This window comes from Mytilus galloprovincialis, chromosome 8 (genome assembly GCF_965363235.1).
Source record: "Mytilus galloprovincialis chromosome 8, xbMytGall1.hap1.1, whole genome shotgun sequence".
In the NCBI taxonomy this organism is placed as follows: domain Eukaryota; kingdom Metazoa; phylum Mollusca; class Bivalvia; order Mytilida; family Mytilidae; genus Mytilus; species Mytilus galloprovincialis.
Window position 1 is genome coordinate 60966010 of NC_134845.1, and position 22376 is coordinate 60988385.

Below are 22376 nucleotides of genomic sequence, written 5' to 3' on the forward strand. Positions count from 1 at the left end.
TTACAGTATTTCACTTTCATTAACCATGTTAACGGTTGAACAAAAACAAAAACAAATATTTTTAATTTTCCTTTATATCTCGTAGCTAATGCCCTATAATCTTAGTGAACAGATAGTTTAAACATATTGAAGAAGTTAAAAACTCTTTGGGAAACTCCTATTATCAGCTGCCATAATATGATAAATAAACTAAAAAACTTTGAGAGAACATTTCACTATGTTTACTTTACCTTACGTTTGCTGTACACTTATCTATGTATTATCCGTCTGCAAAAAACAACCTTTAAACTCATTACACTTAACCAGGAAACTGAAGGAAAGACTGGTTATATGATCATTGTTCATGTAGATGGTAGTAACAAAGGAAACTCAGAAAATGTGAAAATATCATAGGATGTCAAGGAATAGCTTGTTCGTGAACGGTTAATTGGCGGAATTGTGAGTTGTAACAAAATCTAGAACATTTGACTGTCAATGATTTTCATTTTTTGTTTCAACAGGTGTAGTAGATATGTCTGGTTTTGATTTGAACCTGTTTGCCAATGATATATTTTTTTTCATTTTTACATTTCCGTAAGGCTTGGTTGATGTTTACCAATGATAACAGGTAATTGTCATGAACGTAAAAGAAAGAAGCTAACACCAGCCACCCAGCTACTGCATCTGAGTTTGTACAAGTCATGAGATGACTGAGGTAACGTTTACACTTGAGGTATTTATGTTTGTTTATAAAGTTCTTTGTAAACCTGGGAATTTTTTATTCCGATCACGTGACAAATTTATATATAATTTTCCAGCTCATGTCTATAAAAATATTTCCTTATTTTTTACTAAATGAAATAAAATTGAGAATGGAAATGGGGAATGTGCCAAAGAGACAACAACCCGACCATAGAAAAAAACAACAGCAGAAGGTCACCAACAGGTCTTCAATGTAGCGAGAAATTCCCGCACCCGGAGGCGTCCTTCAACTGGCCCCTTAACAAATATATACTAGTTCAGTGATAATGAAATCATAGATTAAACACATTTTAATACACTTAACCAGGAAACAAAACTTTTCTGTAATATTTTTCAACAAGGCAAGGTCGTATGTCGTTTGATAGGATTTATAATAAAGTAATAAATAAAAACTTCTCACGAATTAAGATCCCACTTCCTACTTTGTGCTAAAGATAAATATGATACACTAAAGGCTTAATGAGAATTAAGTTTAGTCAGTCCACACTGCAATTAGACAGTCTCAATGCCGCACTGATAAGATTTTGTTCATCAATCTGAGTAGCTTGATGAAAACATTGTCTTGCTGCGTGTGTTTCGCCAATCATCTGATAACATATACCAAGGCAAATAATGGATAATGCGTCATGATATGTATAAGATCGATTAGTAGTAAGGTGCTTCATAAGTGGTTGTCGTAATTGGAACATATATAACACCACAGGAAACTATTTTCGAAATAAGATCAGGAGAAGGCCATGTTGTTCGTGGTCGACTGACCCATGGTTGTGCTTGCAATATCAATTTGTCAGATTTAAGACAAAAGGCAATCACCAGTGTCTGTGCAGGTTGAAATGCATGGTCCTTGCATTTTCAAAATGTTAGTATTTGTTATACCAGAAAAACTTTAAAAGTCTTTCATAAAAAGTATCTTATACAATTCACTTGATAACTTTCTAAATTTGAAGATATTCCTAATTTTATCATGTTCAAAAGTTAAATCATGATTTTTGGTAAGACGTAGTTGTGTGAAACATGGATGTGTGTCATCGGTATACATTACCAAAGAATACACCATTCGGATTGAGGAACAACATCATTTTCTGATTCATAAACTTTGAAGAAAGGATCAATGAACATTATATCATAATCACTTCCTTTTAATTGTAGTCCGTCACCTTAACTGCCACTTGTGATTTGGTATTCTCCAGTGGATCTCCCAAGGTCATCTAATATGTAAGTTAATCTTCTAACTTTTATCTCCTCTTCATATCCTATTTTCTGGCACAGATACTTGTAGAAATCCAACAATAAAGTATTTTCCGCAGACATGTGTACTGTCCTCTGTTAATCTATGAACTAATACAACAATAAATCTGCCCAAAAAAATACCAGATTTTTTTCAATGTCATTTTGATATATTTTTTGACAGATGACCATGAAGGATACTAACTTTTGCTGTTAGTGAAACACAGTTATGCAGAATAAAGCAACCTTAACAGAATATTTAACTATAGATATCAATGTGTAGGTTAAAGTCAAACTTTAGGAAAAAAGATTTACAATCGCAATCACTTATTAGGTTGACCGTTATTGAGTATCTGTTTCACAGATGATGACATACATCTTCCAATTTTCATAACTCACAACTCGTTTTGTAGAATATGACAGAATCAAATTATACTTATCAACGATATTTATTTGAATTGACATGAGCAATAAGACGGGTATCACATGTGGAGCGCAGGGTCTTCTTACCCTTCCGGAGTACCTGAGATCATCCCTGAGTTGGAAGTTGTTCGTGTAGTTTAGTCTTTAGTTGTCTGTGGTTTGTTCTGTAGATTTCATTTGTTGTCTGTTTTGTATTTTTTTCCAGGTTTTTTTTTGTTTGCATGTCATTGTCAGTTTGTCTTCAACTTATGAGTTTGAATTTCTCTATACTAGTTTACGCCTCTTTTCTATAGGTACATGTAATTCATAGTCAGTGATTGTTTGGTTATCAACAAAGCCCATACCGCATAGTCAGCTATATATTGTAGACTTTAGTTTTAAGTCTACTGGATTCAACTTCCTCAAATCTAATTTCACCTAAAACTGTAACCAAAAACATTAACTTGAAGCAGGACAAACGGAGGAATGAAAGAACGAAAGAATGGACAGACAAAGGGACGCACAAACGTAAAAACATAATGGTCCTAAATGGGGCATATAAATGGGGCATAAAAAGTGTATAATATTTTGATTAAAAATATAACTCTGTTTTAGATTTTTGTAAATGACAGCAATTTCATAGTTTAAAACCAAAAGCTTTCAATTGTTCATGGTCACAAGATATTGATTATCAATGCAAAATTATCCAAATTAGCAATCAATATATTGTTGTTGTTTTTTTCAGACCATTGACAAGTCAATGAAGAATGTTAGATACAGAATAAAAGTGGTAGACAATATGACAGCAAAACCTAAAAGTGTGGACCGTGTCATTCCATCAATATCAAGTTATTCAAACTTCACCTTTGAGAGGAATGGAATCAGAGTATGGAAGGCATACAATATTGGCCAAGGTATGTGTTATAAATTGACAATTTTCGTGATTGCAGAGGTTGATGAAGATTTAGTTCTATATAATGCTCTGCAATTGAGTTATAAATTCAATGAAAGAAATTTTAAATTATATATATATGTAAACCTCAGATCTGTGTCCGTTTTTCAAATCTATGCCCCATCGTGACGTCAATCGCTAATCTATGTCCGTAAAAAACGATTCGGCCTCAAATCTGTGTCCGATTTTCAATCGCGACGTCAATCGCAAATCTGTGTCCGTTATAAAAAGATAAGATCTCAAATCTGTGTAATGTTTTAATTTTTTTTCCAATTTGTTTCGCCATGCTCAAATGTATGCCAGTCTAATAAGTTCAGCCTTATAGGTTTTTTATTTTATTAAGTAATTTCCAATAATATTCAGTTGGTATGTGTTCTCCATGTATGTGCAAGAGCTGAAGTAAAGTAAACGTTTCAGAAAATCCGGCGAAATTATTTAGCTGGTATTTATAATATTGTTTAAAGTACGGTCTTAATATATATGCTTTTTGTTTTATTAAGGTTTTTTTCATGTGTGTGCTTAAAATCTTTACATGCGTGTGTTATTATTGTATGCCGTCTTTAAGAATGAAACCACAAACCATATTTATTTAACTAAAAAAGACAGGAAAGAATGAATATTTGTTTGCAACTTCAACTTACTTCGTTTTGTCTTTGAATTTGTTCATATCGCTGTTTCATTGACATTTGTACCACTTTATCTATGTTTTTCCTTGAATACTAGTATCAAAAAATAATTCTAAATTGCTAAAAATAAAACGTTCTTTATATTTTTAATTGAAATATTTGAAAATCACAAAAGAACATATTTCAATTGTTTGGTCTTCAAATGTGAAACTTGTAATAATGTTTTTAATAACGAAAATAATTCCCCGAGAAGAATCATTCTTTATGTTTTGGCATATTCCTTCTCTCCAGAAACCAGATGTAAACACTGCAGTCCCTTTGTTCACGGCTTGATTTGTTTTGAGTTGTAAAAAATCCACAATAGTAGGAGTAAAGATATCCTGATAATTGTCAGAAAACATTTCAAGAGGTTGACGTTTTTGAAAATATTCCATCAGTCCGCTATTCATAACATATTTTCCTCCAGTTTTAAAGACAAAACATAAAGCAATTTTAAACCATGTGTATTAATAGATAAAATGTTAACCTTGCTTTTGTCATATAAACCACTTGTACAATGTTTGTTCGGTGTGAGTTAATGCTCCGTGTTGAAGGCCGTACTTACACCTGTAATTGTTAACTTTTCATTGTTTACTTGATGACGTTTTGTTATGTTTTATGTCGATGAAAGAACATAGATTTGAGCCAAAAATGGCCATAGATTTGAGTAAATAAAAGACATAGATGTGAGACAATACAGGACATAGATTTGAGACAATAAAGGACATAGATTTGGAACGTCTATGACGAAATATTGAAAAGGGCATAGATTTGCGGAAAAGACATAGATTTGAGGCCGGACATAGATTTGAGGCTTACATATATAAGACTAAATCTTTCATAGAAGTTAATTTCCACCAGTTGCTCTACACCAAAATTACACCTGTTGAAGAATTATCAATCGTGCCTCTGTCCTAAACTTTTGAATTCAAAACTTACTAAAAAATAATGACCAGCAGCTTCATCATGAACTTTAGAACAAAATTGGGCTAAAAGCTAACACTTGTATACATGTAGTTTTTAAAAAGCATGCATAGATTACAAAAGTAGTTTCGGAAACATGGTTTATCGAAGTGTAAACCAAGAGAAAAATTCTAATAGACCAATCCAATTCAAGTATTTATAGATATGCAAATGATATTAGAATTATTGTATGATTAAAACAGGTTTTTAAAGAAATTTATTGATGCATATTTACTAGATTAAATCACCAATTAGCACATACAAGTCTGAATATGTGAGTGAAAGTTTTTTTTTTTTCTTTCTATGATGTCTTATTTCAAACATAACTTCAGTAGAGTCAATGCAACTCCAAGTGATAGAAGATTCAGGTCACATACATTTCCATCAACTGAAACAGAAGATGAATATACCTGAAACAGATTCAGAAGATGTGGTGGTTTGCTTAACTGAGGGTTGCACAAAAACATTTGCAACCAATGAAGAATTAACGAATCACTTATATTCAGAAAAATGTACACTTGTATTTGATCAAAAATCTAGTTGCAGCTCATATATATCCAAAGTCAAATACCTTGAAAAGGTTGCTGAATCAAGTGTGAATAAACAACTAATGATCATGCCATCTGCAACTAAACTATCAACATCTGATTCTGAATTGGACATGGGTTGGGCGTTGAAAGACGAAAAAACAAAATAAGAGGTTTAATAAAAATCAAACAGATTATCTTCATGAAAAATTCAATAAAGGACAAAAAAGTTGTAGAAAAGAAGACCCATACAGTGTGTCTGAAGCAATGTTGCTAGAAAAAAATGAAGATGGTTCTAGGCGTTTCCATTATAGTGAAATACTCTCAGTCCAACAAATAACCAGTTATTTTTCCCGGTTATGTAGAAAGTTGAAGCTTGATGCATCCGGTTCTGACGCAGCCAGGGAGGAAACCATCAGCAATTTGACTCAGCAAATCAATTCAGACAATTAACTCTATTTATTGTGTTATATATTGTTATATAAGTTCATTTCTCTGTGAGAGCCTCTACATAGAATTAAAGAGAGCTATTTTTATCCTGTAAAGAACCTCTGTAAGAATTGAAACCAAACTTAAGTGTGTATGTTAATATCAAGGTCTTAATCAATGTATAATAATTATTATCAATTTGATGCTAATCAGAATTCCAAAATGGCAACTCAAAAAATCAAACTCTATATTTGTTTTCCATTATTAATCAATCAATCTAAAGGGGTTAAGGATATTTGCTTGTCATATTTTAGTATTTTTGTTATATTTTTTAGAAATTCTCTGCTTTTATCCATTTGAAAGCCCATTTTTCTTTTCATAAATCTTTTACATATACAATTATAAGCCATTGTTATTGAGAGCTTAAACTGGTCAAGGATAATTAAAGCTATGAAAAACCAAGAGAGAACTTTTTCCTGTCAAATTTCAATGGCTATAATACTTCGAAAACAAGCACATTTTTTTTTTTGATTCATCAATTAATCCCTATTAATTTAGACTAGTGTTATAGAAAGCTCGTTATTTTGAAACTGAACAGCGAACTTTCTTAACATTTAATACAGAATTCCTGTTAACAACTGAGTTATATAATGCAACATTGGTAATTGGTCCTTGGCCAGAAGAATAGGGTATCAAGGTATGAATGTTCCATATTATCAATACAGGGCTGATATTGTAAAATTCTTGCCCCTATTCGAATTTTGTAAAATCGGGAAAAGGGGGAGGGGTGGGTGTGGTTGAGAGTTGGTTGTTGTTGATGAACTGATTTTTTTTGTTTACATGTATTATCTTAATTCATGCATGTTTAAAATAATTTCACACTGTCATGTTGATTTTAATAATCTTATGCAAAGCGATATATGATCTCTATTGATTTCATGCTAAAAATAGGCTATTTATAGACAAATTATGTTTCCATGGCAACCATATAAAATGATAAAAACTGAAAAAGTGTTGTTTATTTCTCTCAAAAGGCTGTATATAAGATTTCTTTTGGAAAGTTTGTCTCAATTTCTCTTATGCAGTTTGGTTATATACCGGTTATGTATCACTGCATGTATGTAGATTTTGTCAAATATCAGGATTTAGAGCAATTTTCAAATTAAAAAAAAATAATACCAAAAATATCACCTCTCTATTTTTTTAATATTGTGATGATAACTAATGGAACTTCATTGTCAAATAGTTTCAATAAGGTCTGTTGTCCAGTTTTTTGTTGTTAGACTCTTAAAAAAGGCTGAAAAATCACTTTTTTAGCTTTATGACAAAAGTGCCAAATTACTACTTTATATGCATGCCACTGCATGTCTAGAAATTAGTTTTAATCTTTAATACTTTAGTTTTATAAAGTTAAAGTGTGATATATTTGAACAGAATAAGCTTCATTGTAGCAAGTTTTGTGTATTTTGCAATATGAAGTGCTGAAAATCTGAAAAAAATCATGTTTTTCCAATGAAAAATGGCTCAAAATGAGAGTAATCAGTTTCCATGGCAACCAGATTTTTTTTTCGACTTTTTTAATTTTTTCCACAATAAGACATCTTGATACAAAATTTCATTAAAATCTGTGACTGCGTTTCTTGATTTTTCCAAATACTTTGATATTTATAGAGAATGACTCTTAAGAATTAAATGCTTCTTTTTGTAACTTCATTGGGGTGTAAAAGCGTTGACCGAAGTACATTTTGTATGAGGCGCGGAAGCGCTTTATTCTAAGAATTTGCGCACGGTCAACGCTTTTACAACCATATGAAGTTACAAAAAGGAGCATTCAATACTTATAGTTACATTTTTTAGCTATGATCATGAAAACACGTATTTTATAATTGTTTTATTTAATTCACCTGTGCACTTAATTGTGGGACCATGTGTTATCATGAAAGAAAAGTTTTATTGAGTAATGTAATTGCTTGAGGAATAACACGTGATGTGCAGTTAGCCAATCAGAATAAAGTATTATAATGAAACATACATCTAATGTAATTATAACAAAATAAAACTGTTTGTCAAAATGGTTCAACATTATGATCAGTATGTGAGAAAATCCAGTTTTAAAAGTACATAGTTTTTACAAAACAACAAAGGCAGATTGCTTCTCAACATTTCAAAGACATAAATAATGTAAACAAACATGATTTTCTCACAAATTCGAATAAAATAAGCTACTTTTTCCAAATAAGGGTATTCTATTTGAATGTATCCAATGGTTCTCATAGTTATTTTGTTTACATATAATCTGAAACTTGGTAAAAAATATTTACACAAAATTAATTATTCGGTTCGTGAAAGATCACGTACCCCTTTTTTTAGATCGTGAAGAGGATCGTGAAAGATCTGATGCTAGGAAGACGTTCAATTTATTCTACAACTATATGATAACTAATATTTCTTGGATGAAGGTTTAGTTGTGTTGTCAAGTCTGTATCGCGGATTCGTTAGCTATAGGATAACTGTCTGTTGTTATGATTTTAAGGTTTACATTTTCTAATTTGCAAGGTTTCAAATAACATTGACCTTATTATCATGCATAATTTTGCAATGGTCGTTTTTATGTTGTTTAGCCTTTCGCTTATATACTGTTTGCTATAGCACCACGGTATTTGGTGTATGGTGTGCATGTCTGTCTGCATGTTTCATATATGACGTCAATTGAATTTGATATATTGAATGATAGTAAGATGAATATGTCTGGCTGTCGGTCAGAGTTCATATACTTTCGACCTTATGTTCCGAATTAATTGGCAAACCATAACTAACATTTCTCAGTTTCTAAGGTACTGTTAGGATCGGAACACCTATATTGGGTGTACGGAATGTTTGTAGAGATATGTATGGCATGGTTCATCTGAACTTGACCTCTGTTTACCATTGACAATCTTAAGCGTGTTTGACACTTCTAGTAAAACTTTTAATATTACAGACGTTCCACAAATATACTATCATAAGTAAAGCAGAAGAGATATTTCAGTATTTGCCCTCTAGTAATCTTTAGTCAGTAGTATATAGTTACTACATTGGAAATCAATCCACATCTGCTGCATTGTATATAAAGATACATAGAACTTAAGAAAGTACTGTTGCATAAAATGTTGGTTATCGTTCAATCTTAAATTGCTCATGATAGATGCTGTTTTTGCTATAAGTTTTTGGTTGGTGGTAAAAATTTTGTTTAAACATTGCATACCTATATTATAGGCTAAATAGTGGCGATCTGCCTGAATTGTACTAGACCGATTCTCAGAGTGGAATTTTTCACACTGATCTAGACACGTTTTTAGTTGGGTTTTTATTTAACTATTCTTCTCCGCATGTAATCTGCGGCGCAGGGTTAATATTCGTTCCGTTCAATACTACGTAACACTTCACTCAATATAATACTCATATGAAGTTTCATGTTTCGGAGCATATATGGAGCAGATATGAACTCATCACCGCAGACCATTCCTCATGTTTCCATATGAAGAGTATTAGTATGCAGTAAATGTAGATTAAAAAAAATAAGTACGTAAATTCTGTGATGTTTTAATTTTTTTTTTATTTCAAGTAAAAACATAGGGTGAGTACACTGTGGATATAAGTATGAGTTTATCAACAACAACAATATAATTGAAAGTAATGAAAAAGTTAACTTGCATTATTTTTTTTGGTACCCGTCGTATTTTTCATGTTAATAAAAATTGAAAGAGTTTTATAGTCTTCTGTCATCAACAACCCTCTAGGAATTGCACTATGTATAGACTGACGGCAGTGTTTTATAAATGTATATTTGGTTGGGGGATTCTAGATGACTGTCTTTTTAAAATAGCTATAATCAGTATCTTTGATGTTCATATGTATGTCAAAATAAAGCACAATGACATTGTCAAAAATCTTTTTTTTTTATCTGATTTACTATAATACAAGTATACAGATTGGCAAACATAGTACAAATGTCTACAAGCACTACAAAAAAAAAAACCAGATCACAAGTGGCAGTAAAGGTGAAGCACTATATTTAAAAGGTAGTGATATTGATCTAATGTTTATAGATCCAGTACTCAAAGTGTATGAATCAAACAACGATGTTGTTCCTTTGGTAATGAACACTACACGGGACTGTTACAAAAGTTGAGTACACTGTCAATATGAATCAGTAAATGGCATAAATATAAGTTTATCAACAACAACACAATATATATTTTTTTACGAATGTCTTTTACTAATTATCTGATATTGTACAAAAAAAATTGATGGAAACAATCCAAATTGATTATTCCATTGGCATTGGCATGAACAGTTTAGTTGGTTGATTGCTTTTATGTGTTTTAACGGCACTTTTCAGCACCACTTTGGGGCTTTTTCATGGCGGCCAGTCTTAATTGGTGAAGGAAGCCGGAGTGTACAGAGAAAACCACCGCCCTTCAATAGGAAAACGGACAATCTTAGTAAAAAAAGATTGAAGTCGGGTGCACCCGCACGAGCGGGGTTCGAACTTACAACCTCAGTGTTGACGACAGGCTTATGATTTGTACATATGGGATAAAAATGATAGTTTTTTAGAAGTAAAACTAATAAGTGTCTATTTATGTACAGTCTGCTTGGATATTTTGGAATTAATTAACTCGAACAACTAAACTATTCCCTTCCCCATTTCTTTTCTAATCATTTGTCATTGCTTTTGTTGCTGTAAATTCTTATAATTTTTTAATGCTTTATTTTGAATGAAATCGTTATCACCAGAATAAAATGTATACCGATTGTATATATTATAGAGTTTATTTATTCAAAAATTTGCGCCTGGAATACTTTTATATCTGTCTCTTGTTGTCTTACTATAAACGTAATTGCAGTAACCTCTTGTGAATATAATAAAATTTTGCTAATCCAATTTGCACAACCTTTAATCGGAGGTATTACCAATACTAATTTTCTTTGTGTAAGTACGGATTATCTAGCGCTTGGTTATTCCCAGTGACATACATACAATTGTTGTGTATATGTCTCTGTTATCGCATATTGTACTTTGATGACAATCTTTGGAAATACAATTTTTTGGTGAAGTTCTACAATTGTTCGTACAATTCTCCTTTTGCGTTCTGTTAAGATGTCAGTATGGTTATAGCCAGTAATTTTCTGAAAATATGTTCGGTGCTTAAGAGATCAAAGTGTAATATACATCCGCAATTCATTGAATGTAAGTATTTTTAGAACTCAGATAATATTTACTAAATGAGAATATATGACAATAAAAATGTAATGATATGATAGAATTCATTTGTTTTTGTTAATCTACGCTTTAGACTATTACTCTAAATTATAGGGATTTTCTGGTAACTTAACAGAAAACCCTTGCCGTTTTTGGCACAACCTTTTTGATCTTTTGGTCCTCGATGCTGTTCAACTTTGTACTCGTTTCGGCTTTCAAACTTTTGTATCTGTGCGTCACACATAGGTCTTGTGTGGACAAAATACACTTCTGGCGTATTAAAATTTTGAACTTGTTGCCTTTTGTTGGCTGTTGTTCGTGTGATTCTTTGTCAATTGTGTTCTCCAATTTATTTATATTGTAGTCCTGTGTTGTCATTTTGATGTTATATTTCACATGGCCATAAAAGTGCGAGGTTTGGCATGCCACAAAACCAGGTTCAACCCACCATTTTTTCCTTTAAAAATGCCCTGTACCAAGTCAGGAATATGGTCATTGTTATATTATAGTTCGTTTCTGTGTGTATTACATTATAACGTTGTGTCGTTTGTTTTCTCTTATTTTTGAGTGTAAATTCACATTGCGATAAGACGTGTCACGGTACTTGTCTATCCCAAATTCATGTATTTGGTTTTGATATTATATATATATGTTATATTTGTTATTCTCGTTGGATTTTGTCTATATGTGTTACATTTTAGTGTTATGTCGTTGTTATCCTCTTATATTTAATGCGTTTCCCTCGGTTTTAGTTTGTTATCCCGATTTTGTTTTTTGTCCATGGATTTATGAGTTTTGAACAGCGGTATACTACTGTTGCCTTTATTTAACTGATTTCATTTATTGAAAATATAAAAAAATATTTGCTAGACATACGCAGAAAAGTTATATAGAATTGTCACGTGGTCAGAATGGAAAATTCCCACATTAACAATAAAATTGTACTTCCTCTTTATATGGGTTTAACCATGAACATTTACATCAATGTTAAAAATAACATCTAAAAATACATGGTCGATTTGTCAAATTTTTAAAGGATTTCAATTTTAACCTGCATTAATCCACCTGTAACAACAAATCATTATATATATATACTGAATGCTTTTTTGAGTTCGCAAGGTTTAAAATGCATTATACAGTTACCATGGTTACATATGCAAGAAGAAACCAGAAGTAAATATCAAACCTGGAAAAACGATCTGATAAGGTAAGACATATTAATCGCTTTAGAGAAGAAAGCATAACAAATAGAGATATATAAAACACGTTGTTTTTACATCAAACTCGACATTGGATCTCGTCATAAAACTATTGCATGGCCCTTTGACTTAAGAGGGGGAACTAACTGAAATATAGAGATTAAAGCCGAGTTACTTTTACCATGTTTTACAAAAAACTTCTTATTGGAATAAAACATAAAACTTTTCCATGGACCATCAACTTTAGAGACCATTATAAATTCCAAGCTGCAAGAAACATTGTATATTTAATTTTCTATGAATAACATTAAACCATAACTTACCTTAAATATAAACTACTGTCTTGTAGGTACTATTTAGAGTTGATAATTTCCAACTAAATTTATTAATATTGAGGACTTTTTCTAGTATTTCAAGGTTGTCTTTGACTTGTGATGTTCTCCTTAATTTTATCAACGTTGGCTTAATTTAATATTATATCAAAGTTGTAGCTGAGAACAAGTGTGAATTAAAACAGGATATGCTACGATTTCTCTGAGCGTTCTTGATAGATATAGGAAGATGTTGTATGAGTACCAATGAGACAACTGTCAATTCAAAAAACAAGTTATAGAATTAAACCATTATAGGCCAATGTACGGCCTTCAACACGGAGCCTTGACTCACACCGACCAACAAGCTATAAAGGGCCTCAAAATTACTAGTGTAAAACCATTTAAACGGGAAAACCAACGGTCTAATCTATTTAAAAAACGAGAAACGAGAAACACGTATAAATTACATTAACAAACGACAACTACTGTACATCAGATTCCTGACTTAGGACAGGCAAACATTTCAGCGGGTTTAAACGTTTTAATGGTACCAAACCTTCTCCCTTTTTCTGAAACAATAGTATAACATCACAACATAGAAAAACACACAATGAAATATCAATTTGAAGTCTTGTCTTGCATAAAACGTTAATTAACACACTATGAACGAATAAATTTGATCTTCGATACCTGAATGCAAATAAATAGTTGATAAAAATATAAGGGACGTACATTCAAGGCTAAAAACAAACAGTCAAGTCCAAACAAAGCCATGGCAAGACACCACCCCAAAACATTTAAACCCTTACGAAATCATCATTTTAAAAAAACCGGTTTCATCATATATACAGGTAAATGAAAAACATCTTTGTCGTTTTATGTATTCTATTTCTGTCAATAAGGAATACCAAGATATTTATGTAATATAAATAAACCAACTGTAACACTTGATAAATATGGGGTGAAAATCAACAATAAAACTATGCAATTAGAGATAGATAAAACTTCCTGTACAGATTTAAGAAGAATAATTTTGATGTTCTTAGTATGAAGAAGTGAAATTTAATAGATATGAATTGTTGTTTACTCTTTGAATGTATACCTGTCATCGTGTGAACTACCTCTTGTTATTGTGTTTACTAATTAAACTGAAGTTAAAACAATGACAGCTTACATGAAACATGCAGTTAAATTTCAGGAAGTACACCATTATTCAGGACACTTATTTTCAGGATTTCATAGGCTTGCTTGAATGTTTTGACTTTGTAATTACTTATTGTTTGAAATGTTTTGCCTCTCAGTTAAGATATTACTCCAACATTGGAGAAAAAAGAAAACAGATAAAAGGAAAACAAAAATAAAAAAAAAATGTATTTGATTGCTGTTTGTTTATTATTCACATCGCGTATCCAATATAACATGTTTAATAAATTTTTGGATAGCCCATTCGAACAACACTCAAAATATATACACATATACCTGCGAGAGAGATCAGTAAGATACCTTAAGGACATTCAAACCCACAAGTCGTTCAAGATTATGCTGTCAAGTTCAGTGGTATAGCCAAGGTTATTTTTTCGAAAGCAATGCTATCAATCATCAAAATTTATAAAGCTGGTTATACGTAAAATTGCATAAGATGATAGCCAAACCTTTTTGAAATGTAACCAAACGTGGTTAGAAAAAGTATTCTATGAATAAGGATGTCAACTCCGTGAAGATTTACTAATGGATTGACTGTAATGTCGTAAAACATTTATAAAACACGAAATAATAGGCCGTTGTCTTACGAACGTAGTAAAATTGAGTATGGATGTGGGCAATCAAATAGCAGACAACAGCCGAAGTCCACCAATGGTTCTTCAACGCAGCGACAAAATCCAACACCGGAGGAGCTCCTCGACTGGCTCCTAAATAAAATTTGTGTCGTAGTTTAGTGAAATTGGAACTAGATAATAGCCCAAGGAATTTTATACCATGATTAATAGGTCATTTACTACATCATTAATCATGACAAGTAATTTATTGATATCAATAGAAAAAAGATTGCTCAAACAACAGTATTTGTGAAATTGTAAAAAAAAAACATTTAAAGAGCAACAAAAGGATGCAGGAGGATATGAACTAACTGATGCATTTAATCATTTTCTGAGGATCGACAAAAGGTGAAACGAAATTGTTCTTATTCAAAAATATTATCTTGTCAATTTTTTTAGGACGAGACAACAATTTCTCAACTTTGTTTCGTAACTATCAGTCATACTGATAAAAAGATATGCTCTGGCGGTATAGAGACAGGGGAATGCTTAAATGTACCAGCCTTGGAAAACTGCTCTTGTTCATATATCGAACATCTAATTGGATGATTAAAAAAAAACAATCAAATACAGACATCCGAATGGTATCTTAAATTTTATCAACATTGAATAATATTTAATTTCCTGGGAGTCGCTCATTTTTTTTCTGCTTAAGAAAGCAACAACATTCTAACATGAAACCTATTACTCGGGAACTATTTTGGTAATCGATACTCGGTATTACCGAGCGATACTCGAGTACTCATTGATATCCCGACTAATAAATGAATCTCAGAAAAGAAATGTTCGGACACAAAAATGATAAATCTATAAAAAAAAAAAAAATGATCAACTATGCCCGACATTAGTCTTAAGCGTTGTTTCGAACAAAGAGCTAGAGCCATTTTCCCCTCAGTTCTTTTCATTCGATAAAATAGTTAAATCATTTATTAGCCCGATAGATGCTAATTATAGTACATGAAAATACGGTCAATACTTTTGATTTGTTTATATTAATTTGTTTAATTGTTTTAACACCTTTATGCGCATAAGGTACCATTCCACGTAATTTGTCAACAAGCCAAATACTATCGAACAAATTCAGATGGGATGCCATTTTTTCTCATTCTGAATATATGTATATCTGTATATGTCCTGGTCTTAAAGGTTTTATCGTCTAGAAGATAAGATTAGATAATATATATTTAACCGGACAACATCTTACATCAGTTGGTCATAGAACACCTTGTGTTACAAACCCATGTAATATGGCCTTTTCTATTATTTTAACAAATGGGTCCTCCGCTGTGTTACAGATGGATCAGCTTCTTGATGTTTCACCTACAATCACGATTTGTAATGCAATTGATTTGTTCTGTGGTGTTGTTTTATTTTCTAGTGACTTAGGTAACGGTGCAGGGACGGTGGTAAACATTTCAGTACTAGTATCTACACAGTTGGTGAATTGGCGACAAAATTGTTGTTGACTGCATTTGTTACATATAATACCATGTTCAAACAAGGTTTTAAAAACTGTCTGTGTTGTTTTGAAACTTGTATATCATGGCCTCATTTTAAGTTATGTGTATGTCACACACGCTTAATTTAGGCTTCATTGTTATAGAAACAATTCTCGTGTTATTGGTTATTCAAAACAATCTTTCATTTGCAGTTCTAGGCTCTTTTTCTCTCTTGATAAAATTGTATTCAAATATGTACAATGAAACAGTCAGCAGAAAGTACCTTGTGTCACAAACCGACAGCTACATATAGTCAGTTACAAATAAATATAAATTCAATGTAAGTTCATATAATAGTACTTTTATAATTAATATAATATTTCTGCATGATTATCTGTTACTTTGATAACACGATTGTCCAATATAAAATATTGTTCTAATAAGAAATGTTCTTTTCCCTGATTTAAAAGATAAAAATAGTGAGAGATTTATTTTTCAAATAATGTTTTAAAATAGTCCACTTAATTGAGGTTAGCTTGAGGATTCAACAATATATGAAATTTCTTCTTTTATAGATACTAAATCTTTCTAAACTCATAATAAAATTAGCAAAATAAAAATTAAACCCGTTACTTCTCTTTAAAAAGCCATAAGCATCGCTTGGTCAAAATAAAGCGTATTTACAAAGTTATCATCAACATTACACATACAATTTAATAAAAAATCAGTAAAAAATCAGTAAATTGTGACAAATTGACACAGATAACAGACATATGTTCTAAATCTTCTCTAGATTGTGCGCACGCACATTGGACCAGTGTCATTATCAGACATGTAATATTTTAAAAGTTTACTTTAAGTTCTATGAAGTACTTGAAAATTAAGTTCCCTGCATTCACTTGGCAAGATATATAAATTTGAAGAAATATAACATTTTGAAAGTTCTAATGCTGGATACTTATCGATCCAATAATATTCTGATACAGGCGATTTTCCAACAAGCTGTATTAAGAGATTATAAAAAGTTCGAGTACTTTTATGCATAAAAACTTCTTTATATTCAACAGAAAAAGAGAAACAATATGCAGTTATTTTAAAACTCTTTGAAACTGGATTAATATTTTCATTGATAAAATGTACCCATTCAGGAGTCAGACTGACAAGCACATTTTTATAAAATTTCCAGACATCATTCAAATTGACACAGATAACAGACATATGTTCTAAATCTTCTCTAGATTGTGCGCACGCACATTGGACCAGTGTCATTATCAGACATGTTACATTTTAAAAGTTTACTTTAAGTTCTATGAAGTACTTGAAAATTAAGTTCCCTGCATTCACTAGGCAAGATATATAAATTTGAAGAAATATAACATTTTTGAAAGTTCTAATGCTGGATACTTATCGATCCAATAATTTTCTGATACAGGCGATTTTCCAACAAGCTGTATTAAGAGATTATAAAAAGTTCAAGTACTTTTAGGCATACAAACTTCTTCATATTCAACAGAAAAAGAGAAACAATATGCAGTTATTTCAAAACTGTTTGAAACTGGATTAATATTTTCATTGTTAAAATGTACCAATTCAGGAGGCATACTGCCAAGCACATTTTTATAAAATTTGCAGACATCATCCTATTTTAGATCAGCTCCACTGATGGATCCACGGCGATGCTTGACCACAGTTTTCTCATTAACGAGATATATAGGTACAGTTTAGCGATGTTAAACATTTTTTCTTAAAAGGATTTTTTTTGATGCATTATGGACACACTAAACCAATTTTTTTAGGGAAAAAATAGTATAAATTACAACAATCATAAAAAACATATTTATTTTTTGCTTTGAAATGTCCTTCTGGAGGGATTCCATTTTTCCCCACCTAAAATCACCCTAGATTCCGCATATTGGACATTCATCCTTTTTGGAGGGTTTAATTAACTATTTTTTAAACATATAATGATATATGAAAATAGAGATATTTATCAAAAAAGATTTTTATATTTTGTTTTTATAGTAAATTTTATTCTGTCGGCACTTTTTGAAATTGGCCCTTCTGTGAAAAAAAATTCAGGGGAAACTGGCCCTACCTCCTTGTGCGGAATTGTGTCAGTATAGTCCATTGTGGTGTTTTAGAACATTTCCGATGATAGAAAGCATTCGATATTAGAGCATAAAATTGCACGATTCTGTATCAAACGATAAGTTAACTTATATAAAAAAATTAAGTCAAATATTGACAAAGGAAATTGTGGAAAAGACCGAAGATTTGAAAAATCTATTATGTTCTTATGTTATACAAACCTTGATGTTTTAGATGTAAGATGAATCGAATCTATCAGTGCGGAGACCAAACAGAAGGATACCATGTTTATGGCTTGTTTAATAAAGAGATTAATTTCCTGTGTAGAATATTCATTATTATTACATTATTTCATTCCTGATTATAGCTTGTTTTATATGCGATTTGATGTTGACAAAAAAGACAAAATCACACGCATTCTGAAGAAATTATTTGAAAAAGGAATTAACTGATTTTCACTGTCAGAAACTCTGTTTTATTTAATGATGTTACCTTTTAGCGCCATTGGTTCGTCATTAGGTAGACGTGTTGAATCACTACATAAACTGATCAGCATTTCATTTGCAATTCAAGAATTGAAAAAAATTTATCCTGGACAAATCGGTTTAATCAAACCCAGGAATATCTGCTACACTTATTAAAACAAACTAAACTTTGTGCAATATCAAGAGCATCGACTGTCAAGTATCCTTAATTTATTAACAACTCACCTATTAGTCCACAAGAACTATAATTAAATGGAAAGGAAGAATACATACCTTTTCATCTTATGGTGTTTGCACATTTCTTGAGTTTCGTGTGTTACTGCCATCTTCATAAAGTCAGATCATTTGCTTGAATTCACACAAACAATTATGCAACATTTTGAAACTTATCTATGTAGTTCATACTCTGTATCATTGGTTGTTGTGTGTCTTGGTATATGTGACCAGTTGATTGGGGGAAACAGACTGCGCAAGAGAATGTTTCATTCTAGGTACTCAGTCTGACGAATTTAATTTAACCAGTGCAGCACTGAGACTATCAAATTGCAATGAAGAATAACTTACAGTTAGTAAACCTGCCCTTTAGTTAGTTCTTTTTGTCTATGACCCAAGGAAAAATTGGGACCTTAATTTATGAGAAGGTGATTATTAATTATTGCGAGTATGTATTAGATAGTACGTTGATATCTAAATGACTTATTGGACTTTTTGTGAGGTTAGGATTTTGTCTCATCGACGTATTGTTATTAACATATATTTACTTCATCTTTTACATGTATACATATGAAATAAAACGCCACCAATATTGTAAATGTGGATTTGATTTTTTTCACATTTCAAATTAATCATGTTGAATTTTTTATTATTGAATAAATATATAACTTCCCGATTTTTCTAGCAACTACTTTTTTCTTTCAATATCACGCAACGGGAGTTATTACGTCATTGGATTTTTCCGCAAATGTGACTACATCTAAAGCGACACCGCGAAATGTAATTTTTATTCTTAGAATCATGGCAAAATAACAAAGTTCTGATGTAGAAGTTCGCAAAGACAACACGAAAAAAAAGGAAAACGTTTTTATCTGCCCCTGCTACTGTATCGTGGTTTATTGTTTAATTATTTTAATTTTGCAGATTTGTTACACTATAAGAATATAAATATACAACACAGAACAAATGTCTGGGGAGAATACTTTATCATTGGATTTTTACAAGTATCTGTGCCAGAAAATTGGCAATGAAGATGAGGTAAAAGTAAGGAGATTAACTTACATAATAGATGACCTTGGGAGTCCAAGCACTACAGGAATCAAAATCACAAGTGGCAGTAAAGGTGAAGGACTACAGTTAAAAGGTAGTGATCTTGATCTTATGTTTATTGATCTTGCATTCAAAGTTTATGAATCAGAAAGTGATTTTGTCCCTCAATCCGGTAAGTGTATTGTTTTGTTGATGAAAACAGAGGATACACATCCATGTTTCACACAACTGCATCTTGTCAATAATCATGATCTAACTGTAGATCCTGGAAAAAGAATTAGTAATTCATTTCTAGGGAGAAAGTTTTCAAGCGAACTATATAGACTAAATCGTATGGAAGTCATGCCTAGCGTTGATGGTTTTACGAAAATACATGGACCATGCATTTCTACCCTAACAGAAAACATGGATGTAGCATGGTGTCTCAAATGTGATAAATGGATATCACAGGCAAAACATTGGATAATAAGACCTCGAACAACATGGCCTCCTCTTGATCTTATTTCCAAAATAATCTCCTGTGGTGTCCTTTTTGTTCCCATAGGTTACAAAGGGTCAAGCAATGAAAATCTACAATGGAGAATGTCATTTTCAGTGGCGGAAAAGTTTCTCATATTTTCCTTCAATCATACCCAGTTATTGTGTTATGCGTTATTAAAAGTCATGATAAAAGAAATTGTGGATAAGCACGAAGATTTAAAAAGTTTATTGTGTTCTTATTTTATGAAAACCTTGATGTTTTGGATTTCGGAAGAATCGGATCCATCAATGTGGAGACCAGACAAATTAATACCATGCTTCATGGTTTGTTTAAAGAGACTTATATACTGTGTAGAATATTCAACTTTATTACATTATTTCATTCCTGATTATAACATATTGTATATGCGATTTGATGTTGACAAAAAAGACAAAATCGAACGCATTCTAAAGAATTTATTTGAAAAAGGAATATACTCTTTTGCTCTGTCGGAAACTCTATTTGATTTAATTACACTTCCAGTAAACGTCATGGATTCACCATTAGGTAGACGTGTTGTATCGCTGAACGAAATAATGAACGATTTATCTTTAATTCCCAATAGACCTCTCAATATGCTATATCATTTTGTACATCTTTCAAGATCAAACATATCAAGAAGCATTTTTTTTGTAATACTGTCATTCGCATTCCAAAATATACCGCAAATATCACAAGATCAACCGAGATCAAACAACAAAAATGAATACTACAAGTACAAACAGGAACTGAGTCACCTGTTGATTGGAACAAATTCAGATGCAGTAGGTGGATGGCTGCTGTTATCTTCTTTCTTTTATGTTCATGGCAATTACTTGTTATCAGCAGATATTACCAATCATGCTTTAAGGAAATGTACAGATGAAAAATTATATTCCTGGCAAATCGGTTTAAATCAAACCCAGAAATATCTACTACTCTTGTTGAAACGAACAGAACTTTGCACAATTTTAAAAACAATTACGATCAAGTATCCTAACTTACATCAAAATTCACCAATTATGCCACAAGAACTGCAATTAAACGGATTTGAACAAGTTATTGATCTCTATCCAATGATATTTGCACATTTCCTGAGTTTTCTATGTTACTACCATCTGCATGAACAAAGATCATGTAAACAGTCATTGCTTCAGTTACGACAAACAATTATGCAGTCCCTTACTTCTAATCAATCTTATGAATATCATGACACATTATCCTTTATTTGTCTTGGCATATGTAATCAGATGATTGGTGATACACACTCAGCAAGACAATGTTTTCTTCAAGCTACTCAGATTGATGAACAAAATATTTCCAGTGCGGCAATGAGACTGTGCAATTGTAATGTAGACTAACTTATACTGAATGAACATGACCTTTTGTTTATTCTATGTTTCTCCAGCCCAAAGAACGATTATGTGGCTGAGTGCAATGTCATTTGCCCATCTTTTGGATTACGGTTCAGAATTATATACTGTAAATTCAGATATTATTGGGTACATTTATTATGGCGAATTTTGATAAATTGACAACATGTGGTTTTAATCATTGCAATTTTTGAAGAATGGAAAACATGTGGGATTGATTATTGCAATTTCAGACATATGCATTTAATATCAGAATGAGAGTTCCTATAATTGCGGTACCCACCCAGTTGAAATCATTTCAATGAATAGTTCAGTGACAAAACAATAAATACTATAAAAAAGAAGATGTGGTATGATTGCCAATGAGACAACTATCCACAAAAGATTAAAATGACACAGACATTAACAACTATAGGTCACCGTACGGCCTTCAACAATGAGCAAAGCTCATACCGCATAGTCAGCTATAAAAGGCCCCGATATTATTTTCATGGTAGTTGTTTTTTGTTTGGCATTCACTTCACATCTAATCACATTCTTTCCTAGTTTATAAATCAGTATTTATAATCAGAATTTAGATGAAAACAGTGTTAGTGTGGTTCCAGGAACGGTCAATTTGTTATCAAAAGACATTCTATGAAATATTTTAGTTTGTTGAAAATGCTTACGAATGGTTTTGTTTTCTTGTTACGGAATAATTGGATACAGGTAGATGTCCGGGTTAAGGGTAATACATGAATAAGTGTTT

General features: G+C 31.6%; 2 long non-coding RNA genes across 3 annotated transcripts; both read left to right on the forward strand.

Annotated features, from left to right (window-relative positions):
• Positions 1–319: 319 nt before the first annotated feature.
• Positions 320–9835, forward strand: LOC143042325 (uncharacterized). 2 transcript variants are annotated; one of them, XR_012967943.1, is made up of 4 exons: positions 320–712; positions 1891–1956; positions 3116–3284; positions 5283–9835. It is a non-coding gene; the product is annotated as an uncharacterized LOC143042325 (long non-coding RNA). The 2 variants fall into 2 exon arrangements; XR_012967944.1 differs by having other exon boundaries at positions 321–694.
• Positions 9836–12256: 2421 nt separating this feature from the next.
• On the forward strand, positions 12257–22161 carry LOC143042326 (uncharacterized). The gene is made up of 2 exons (XR_012967945.1): positions 12257–12358; positions 19631–22161. It is a non-coding gene; the product is annotated as an uncharacterized LOC143042326 (long non-coding RNA).
• Positions 22162–22376: the final 215 nt, after the last annotated feature.